The sequence below is a fragment of the Bombus terrestris genome, chromosome 14, assembly GCF_910591885.1.
Source record: "Bombus terrestris chromosome 14, iyBomTerr1.2, whole genome shotgun sequence".
Taxonomy (NCBI): domain Eukaryota; kingdom Metazoa; phylum Arthropoda; class Insecta; order Hymenoptera; family Apidae; genus Bombus; species Bombus terrestris.
The window spans coordinates 10,647,518-10,655,843 of NC_063282.1; positions in this window are offsets into that span (position 1 = coordinate 10,647,518).

Here is an 8,326-nt window from a genome sequence, read left to right on the forward strand (position 1 = left end):
ACACCTTTTCCCTGTTTCGCGCAGACCGCGTTTTGGAAATCATCGACATAGTCAATGACATAACCACGCGTGATCCTTTGACGTCTATCTAAGGAATACGTACTCCATTTCGTATCGGGTGAGAATATACGTCGGATCAAAGGGTTTCCACGACTTCCTGGTTCGTCTTTTCTCGCAATTTATTGCGCTCTCTACGGAGAGTCCCGGGTATCTTTTCCAAAGTTTCTTCGTCTCGTTGTACCCCGCTCGTGCTTTCGAACCGTGCGGGCTTTTGATACATTCTTCGCTCTCGATAAGGTGAATCATCGGAGAAATATTGTTTCAAGATACGATTATTCGGGGAGCAGCTAGCGAACGACTGCTGTTTTAGCACGTCCTTCGTGCGGTTCGAGATCACTCGGAAAATATCCTTTCTGCTCATTGTTCCACAAGCGGAATCGTCGCGAGTTGCTTCCTCCAATAGCTCCCATCCGCTCTCCTGTCTGCACGCACGCTCGAATTCCTCTTCACGTAGAACCTTCGAGTTTCCCTGCTTTTTCGTTTTGTTTCATTTTATTTCGTTTCCTTTCCTTTCGGAACGTTTCTTTCGTGCATTTTTGCGGAAGAAAGAAGGTTTGGTCTCTAGTGGAAAATGAGCGTGAGTGATATTTTGCAGAGAGTGATAAGAGGATTTTAGAGATGGCAGCTGTGTTATAAGACGAAAACCGCAAGTGAAAATATGATAAGATTATTGTCTTTGTGCTGTGTGTGGTCAGGTTGAACCACGACGAGAATATTGTGATTGGCATACGAGATCTGTAGAAGATCCAGAGTTTAAACTTGAGTAAATTAACTACAGAGAAAGAGAATTGACTATATTAAAAACTGATCAGCTGCTTACTCTCAGAGCATATCTTATTCATACTTGTATCAATGCAATTAAAGTAATGGAACCTACGAAAAAATTGTTCCATCTACTGAATATTACAGCGAATGCTTTATTTTGGATATTTTATATATTTTTGTCTATCGTGCGTATTCTATGTATTTCTACACTTTCCAATTTTGTATATTTTCTATAATAAAAATCCACACTCTATAAACTAGTGACATTTGAGGTCAGAATTGGAGTTGTTTAGTTAGCGTTCGGGATAATACTTGTTTCGTTGAAGATTAGTTTGGCTGATTTCTGGCTCGAGCAGAAAAGTTCAAAAAGGATGAGTAGATAGATTTGAAAGTAAGAAGGGTATTGGATTTACTGTCGTTAATGGGGCGGATCTAATATTGAAGGAAAAGCGGAAGGTAGGAGTGGTAGGTGAGGTGTCGGAAATTCCATAAGAAGAGACGGAAATAGGAAAATCGTTAGAAATCAATTAAGGCTATAGCACGATAGATTTGGTAAAGTCCGGAATACTGGTCGCGTTAATGCTTTTATAAGGGGTATATTATATGTATGAATTTATTGACGGTGTCTCTTAATCTTCCGATATGTAACTTCAGACTCGTACTATATTTCAGGTAAAAACACCCATTTTTGTTGATTTTTTAATTTTAATGTTATGTGGTAACTAAATTGGAATAATTTAATATGACATAATTGCAAATTAAATTATTATATGAAGTTATTTACTCTATGAACTTAATTTAACTGACTCATTCTGTAATTTAGAAAACTGGAAGAAGCAAATTAAATAGAAATATAAAATTATCTCGTCACATTCTTAATTGTTTAAGATTATTGAATATCCATTATATTATTCATATCATGGAAAGTTGTACAGGCAGCTTTCTCTTTTTTTTAAATAAAAATAAATATATCTATCATCTATCTATCAGTTTCTTCGTTATATTCAATACCTCTATCGTTTTACTTCTATTTTAAATATTTTTGTTTTTTATTACTATTATTATATCTAACAACTTTAATCCAATTCTATTTTGATGAAAGAAATTAATCAATTCTAACACGCGTCCAGACTCTAACGTAGAAGTTCTTTTCTAGAAGTTCAATTAAAGACTGTCTAATTAATTCTGAAGCTACATATCCAATTATGACAAAATGTTTCAGACGGCTTAAATGTATAAAAGTTTTTTTAACAAATCTTCATATTCTGATTAAAAGTTCTCTTACGAAGATTAAATTAAACCGGTCTTTTACAATTTTTCTTAATCATAGCAACATCAATTTTTCAATTTATCGTCGAGAGTGACGTTACATATAATTTGCATAGGCAAACTTGTGGGAGCATCTAACATGATACCATAAGCAGCACTGGCGCTGTTTTAAACATACTCACTTTTACCGGATAATGTCTTTCCAAGAAAGAAAATGTAACATGTACTTTTCCAATTACTTTATGCAAAGCAACAACGCGTTATATTCGAAAATGCCGCGCCTCTTCTTCTTTCCGTTCGCTCGAACAAAGAACCACTATAACGCGAGCAGTATTAAGTGTTTTATCAGAGTACAGAGTGCATGTGCTTTCAACATTTTCTACTGTTAAAATTCTTTTTAAAGTTTTAAAAAATCGCGATAATAATTCCTTTGATGATAACTTTTAGTTAATTTTCTGCAATGCAGTTTATTTTAGAAGTTAAATAATAAAATATTTACAACTGTGTCGTTTGCCATCTGAAAGGAAGACAAATGAACGTGGCCTGTAATACGTTTCTCAGTCAACAATTCGAAAAGGGTAAGCGCGGATATTGCAACTTCAAGAGCCCCTCACCAGTCCTCCGCAAACGTAGTCGAACATTACGGATGCACATGCAGGACGCATCTCTTGTGAGATAAGCGTTGCGAGGCGGAATTGTCACGAGCAAACACATGCCCGAATAAATAAAGGAGCGATTTCAGTGTGCCGCGACTGGTAAACGTTTAAACAATTCGTCGGCTATAGACCGTGAGAAAAGGACCGGGTAGAAAGCAATCTAGATAAACGCTTTCGATGCTCGTTATGGAGGAAATTTCGAGTCCCCTATTCGTGTTGTGAGCGTGGTTTCGAATGGAAGTCTTGCTGCAGAATTCCTTCAGCGTGTTTTGAGGATAATAGATTGGACTGGATGTTTACTATATAGACAAAGCACGCATTACTTTTAAAAACTTGAAAAAAGTAAATTTTTCGGAAAAGTGGAATATCACTGAAAATAAAATTTCGTCTTTGTAGACTTAGATGCGGTGGTAATTTCCGTGAACTACCCCCATCCATTATATTCTAATCGATAACTTTCAGCACCAGCGTTGCGTTGGAAATCCGATAACAAGCTTTCAAGGAAAGCACCGCGAGAATCGACAGTCGAATTCCTTTCTTCGACCGACTGTCTCGATAATCCAAGTCCTGTGAAATCAACCAACAACCAGCTAAGGAAACGTCGAAGTCGGCCTCATCGGCTAATTTCAAGCGTCACGACGTCGCAGCATCAGTTACGGGGACAGGCCTTTTCCTCGATAATGAACCGTTTTTAAGATATCGAGGTCGTCACGTCATGAGATCCGACAGGCAGAACAAAGCTCCTGGAAGACTTTAAAACGGTACGACGATGGACAGATTCTGCCATGAATAAATGCCGGTGAAAGAAAGATGTGCCAGATTGCTAGCCGCTAACATTGCCCCTATTTCGTAAGCTTCGATCAACCTCGTGAATCTACAGCCTGTCATATATATCTCGCGTGAAATAATTGCTCAACTGTGAAATATGTACATATATCAAGGTCATGTGAAATAACAGAATAACTTTGACGCTTTCTTTTACTTGAGGCACATTGTATCGATGACGTGTACAAAAATTTTTAATTATTCAGAATAATATTTATAATTACGAAATAGCTTTCTCCGTTAGAAGATTCTTGCGAAAGAAATTGTAGAAGATTTCAACAATATTTTTAGTATTAAAACACGGAATATGAAACTTAAACCATTACAGTAGAATTTCTTCTTTTTTTTCTATCTTCTTACCAAACTATTCTTGTTAGGGACACTTTATATGTAGGTTGAATGGTTAAACCAACAATTTAATTTAATAATTCAATGATATTCGATATCTATAAAAGTTTATAAAATTCAATAATTCAATAATTTAATTTAACAAAAATTGAAATCGATAATTGCGGTGCTTTCAGATAAAACAAGATGTAACCGTTTATTCGCTCGTCCAACATTTTTTAAGTAGATTCTAGCGTATTTCTAATATTTCAAAGACTCGACAATCACTTTTGTACTGAAAATTTCTCAATTATATAACCACAGAATTTCGTGTCCCCAAACCTAATTCGGACAACGAAAAACTGAACAAGTACTCTCCCGCAGCTTTGTTCCGCAGTGAAAGTCCATTACTAAATTTAGTTATGGAAACCAAAGACTGTTTCATCTATCCCTCGGCCTATTGTGCGTTGGCCAAGATCCGTTCTCGTGCTGTTGGCTAGCAGTCAACTCGTGAGAGCCGGCCAAATCAAATTCCGTGCCTATAAACCTTTTGGTTCAATGCATCTTAACACTAGAACGTTTGCATGTGTGTTTTTAACAAACATCTTTATTCATTGACAAAAGAGATAGTTAATATTAATTAGTAAAGGTAAAATAAATTGGGAAACAACAAAGAAAAATTATAATACATAAATTATTTGATGTATAAAGTATTTCGATTGATTGTATGAAAAATTTCCTCGTACAAACTTGATCAAAGTTTCAGATGCTCATCTACTCGTCACCTTATATTTTTATCGATTCGGAAAAAAGAAATGCTAAGATTTTATATACCTCACCTTAGTAGTTACGGGTTAAGTGCACAACGATTTTCGCTCGTTCTCTGGTGCCGATATTAAATCACGCGTCATAAAGATCCACGTGGCACACGACCGCGCTAGGAAATAAAAAGATCCCATATCGCAAACACCATGACGGCGGTGAACTCATCCTAAGAATCATAACGCTCTCTATCCGTGCCTGAAAATCACCTACCGGTCAATCTTCCATCAAAACCGATAAAACGCAGACCTTCGGTTTACATTCGACCAGCCAATGACAGAGCACGGTCCAGCGGCGGCCGTCACTGGCACCTGAAGCATCGTCCACGTCCACAGTTCCTTTTCGCCAAGCTATTTGCTACCCTCGTATCCTAGGAAGAAGTGGCAACGTCGTTCACGCGCCTCGATTTCCTTCCACAAGTCGCCTCGTGCGGCTGACGTTTCTCTCGAAACGAAAATAGAAAAGAGGGACAGCAACGCTGATCGCGGATGCTCAGGCTCTGGCTGCGAGAAGAAACGATGGAACAGTGAGTGAACGAGCCGAGGGTGGCGAACGGATGGAAGGAGAGGGAGGGCTGATTTAGCCCGGTACGCATCTGCAGGAGCCGACTGGAGGGTAAGAGACGCGGGAAGAGAAGCCTGAGGGAGCGAGGAAAACGTACTAGTGACCCGAATATGTCTCGCTCCGGGGCACAATCTGTGAACATCTTCCCCTAGTAATGCTCTATGCGAATTCCTGTACCGCGGCCAACCCTTCTCCTGCCACCCTTCGATCTGTCTTCCTCGCCCCATCTTTTTCTCTCCTCTCAACGAAACTCAGCCCCTTTTCCAAACCCCTTCCGTCTTGCGCCTATCTCTTCATTCGGTTGGATGTGTTTGTGGTTGTTTTTGTTCCAGGCTGTTAACGGGGAAGCACTTGTGGGATTGGCGTTATTGGGTTGCGACGCGTGAAACTAAGAGCTTATTTTCGAAATATGTACTTTGACTCCGGCATTTTTTTGTGGTCAGATTGCGCGCTGGTTCGTTCTTTGTTCTCGATGCTTTTCACGAGGATTTTTAGATAAAAGTGTCTGAAGGCGCACGATATGTTTTCATATATTCAAATGCTACGGAGCAGCAAAGGTTAATTGTTCGCCAAAAGATAAATCGGAAAGATGAAAGGAAATGATTTAATAGGCAATAGAAATTTGTTTTTGGTGATATATGAGTATTACTGTATAGATTTGTGATTTTATATTTTTCGACCGTTTTAATAGTATTGTGTGTGTTTATTAATTTTATGGCTAGATTTTATTTTATTTGATATAAAATCGTAAAATCGTGACAAAAATTGTATAGAATCTAGATGACTTTACTTAAATGGGTCATTCTATATAGTTTCTTAAAGGGTTGAAATCGAAACAAATGCTCCGCGAAAAATGGAACAGACAACAAATTTAATATTGACATTTGCGCGTAACAGAGATACAGTTTTCGTTCCCGGAGAAATTGAAGGGGACAGAGGTGCGTAGGGGGAAAAATATGGAAAGTGTTGCGGTATGAGTTACGGTCGGGGTTTTTCATTCGATGGGGACGAAACCTGGGCTTCGTCGTGCAACAGCGTGAAAAATGCGAAACTTCCTCGTTTCACGGCGTACCGCCGGTGATGCATCGAGCTCTGCCATCGCCGGGACAAATACCTCGACAATTTCAAGTGGGATTTCGAAATTCAGCAAAGCAAATACTCACCGCATTGTAACGAAGACGCATAGGTGGAATAATAAATTTTGAAATATAAGAATTTTATTATATTCTCTATGGCGAAAGTTTTTCCCCTACTTTTTTTGTTATTAACTGTTTTCGAATGAAATTAGACAACGAATTTTATATGTGTAACGAAATTACACGTTATACATTATGAAATTATAATAATTTTATTATATTACAAATTATACATACTGACTGATCTAATTAAATTACTAAAATGATTTTTATTTATTTTTCATGCCGAAGATCTATCTACTTGAAATGATTTTAAATGAACTGATTTAATAAATCATCGTCTAGAACAAGTACTATGGAGATTTTAGTGGAATCAAATCATTGACGTTTCAAGTTCTGTTATATGGAAAATTCAGCAACTATCGCGCGGCACGAACTTTTATTTACGCAGTAAATTTGTTACACTATTTTTTCTGCGAATCAGTTTGTTCAGCACATTCAGTAAACGTGGATCGGAGAAATTTATTGACGCTGTACTTGTTACACGACCAGCGCAAAGCTCGAAAGAGTAGAATTTATCGACTTGTTCAATTGAACGAATAAAAATACTTTTGGTAGGTGTTTCATAGTTGTTTTTTCCTCTCTCCAATGTTAAAAAAGAAGGACGAGGTAAATATTACTAACTTCTTCCCATAATATACATGATTATTCTTAAGATGTTATCAAAAATGTACATAAACTGAGTTGTACAGAAAAAAGGAAAGAATTGTTACGAAACGGTAACGAAAAATTTGTCAAAACTTTCTTAATTTTGTATTATTAGATTGGTCGAGAAACTTTGTCGCCAGATTTTACTGAGAATATTTACGACTTTATTTACAAAATCCTACAAATCACATTAAAATGAAATAGTTCATTAGATAATTAGTCACACAGTTAGTTACTAAAATTACGTAGTTCAAATCTGTGTAATTTTATTTGCCAAAGCATAAACCATAAACAGACAGTGAAATATTATTGTAATAATTATTATCTATTATTAAAAACGTGATTGATTGATAAATTGTTCTACAATCAAACGTATTAATATATTCTAGATATTCAATATTCTGAATCAACGTAAAAGAGTGGCAAAATGTTTAAATACTTCAATTGTTCATTTAAAAGTTTGCTTGATTTACACAAACTACTTACTATTTACGAACAATTTAAATATTATAAAAGTCTTATTTTTTTTTAAAGTAAATTGAGAGAATATCTTGCAACTGGCATGTTCAAGATTTCCTGCGATACATTTTTGTACCGTGCATTTTTACAGAAAATAACGAATTTGCGCTAAGAAACCATTTACTTCGCTGAGTTGGCAAGTCGTAAGCTGTCTTCAAAAGAAAACGTTTAATTACCACTGAGCAGCGGCTGAAAGTTTTGTTAAAGCGTTTTCAGAGTTTTAACGAATAAATGGGAAATTTTTCATCAAGCTCTGTGCACTTCGCCAGCATTTGTAATTTAAATTTAAAAAAAGGGGGGGGGACAAAGAAGAAGAAAAAAAATGGGAAACAAACCCTTTGAAACTTTGTTGGAACTGCTACAAACGGACACAATTTTTCTTAAATATCATAGAAGCTTATCCAACAGAAAATTCGAAACCAAATTTACTCTTTCTAACGTATTTAACGTTGAAAATTTGTATGACAAACAAATTGTTTTGATCGGTCGCGATTATTTCAAACAACTACACACGAATACTTTCTGTTTATTCTGATTGATATATTTTGTCTATTAATGTTCTCTTAACAAACTAAATATTAACTAAATCAATAATAAGAATATTTAGTATCATTCTTTGAAATAATTCAGCTATGTTGTTCATAAAAGTATTTAAAGTATTATGCGACATTAAAC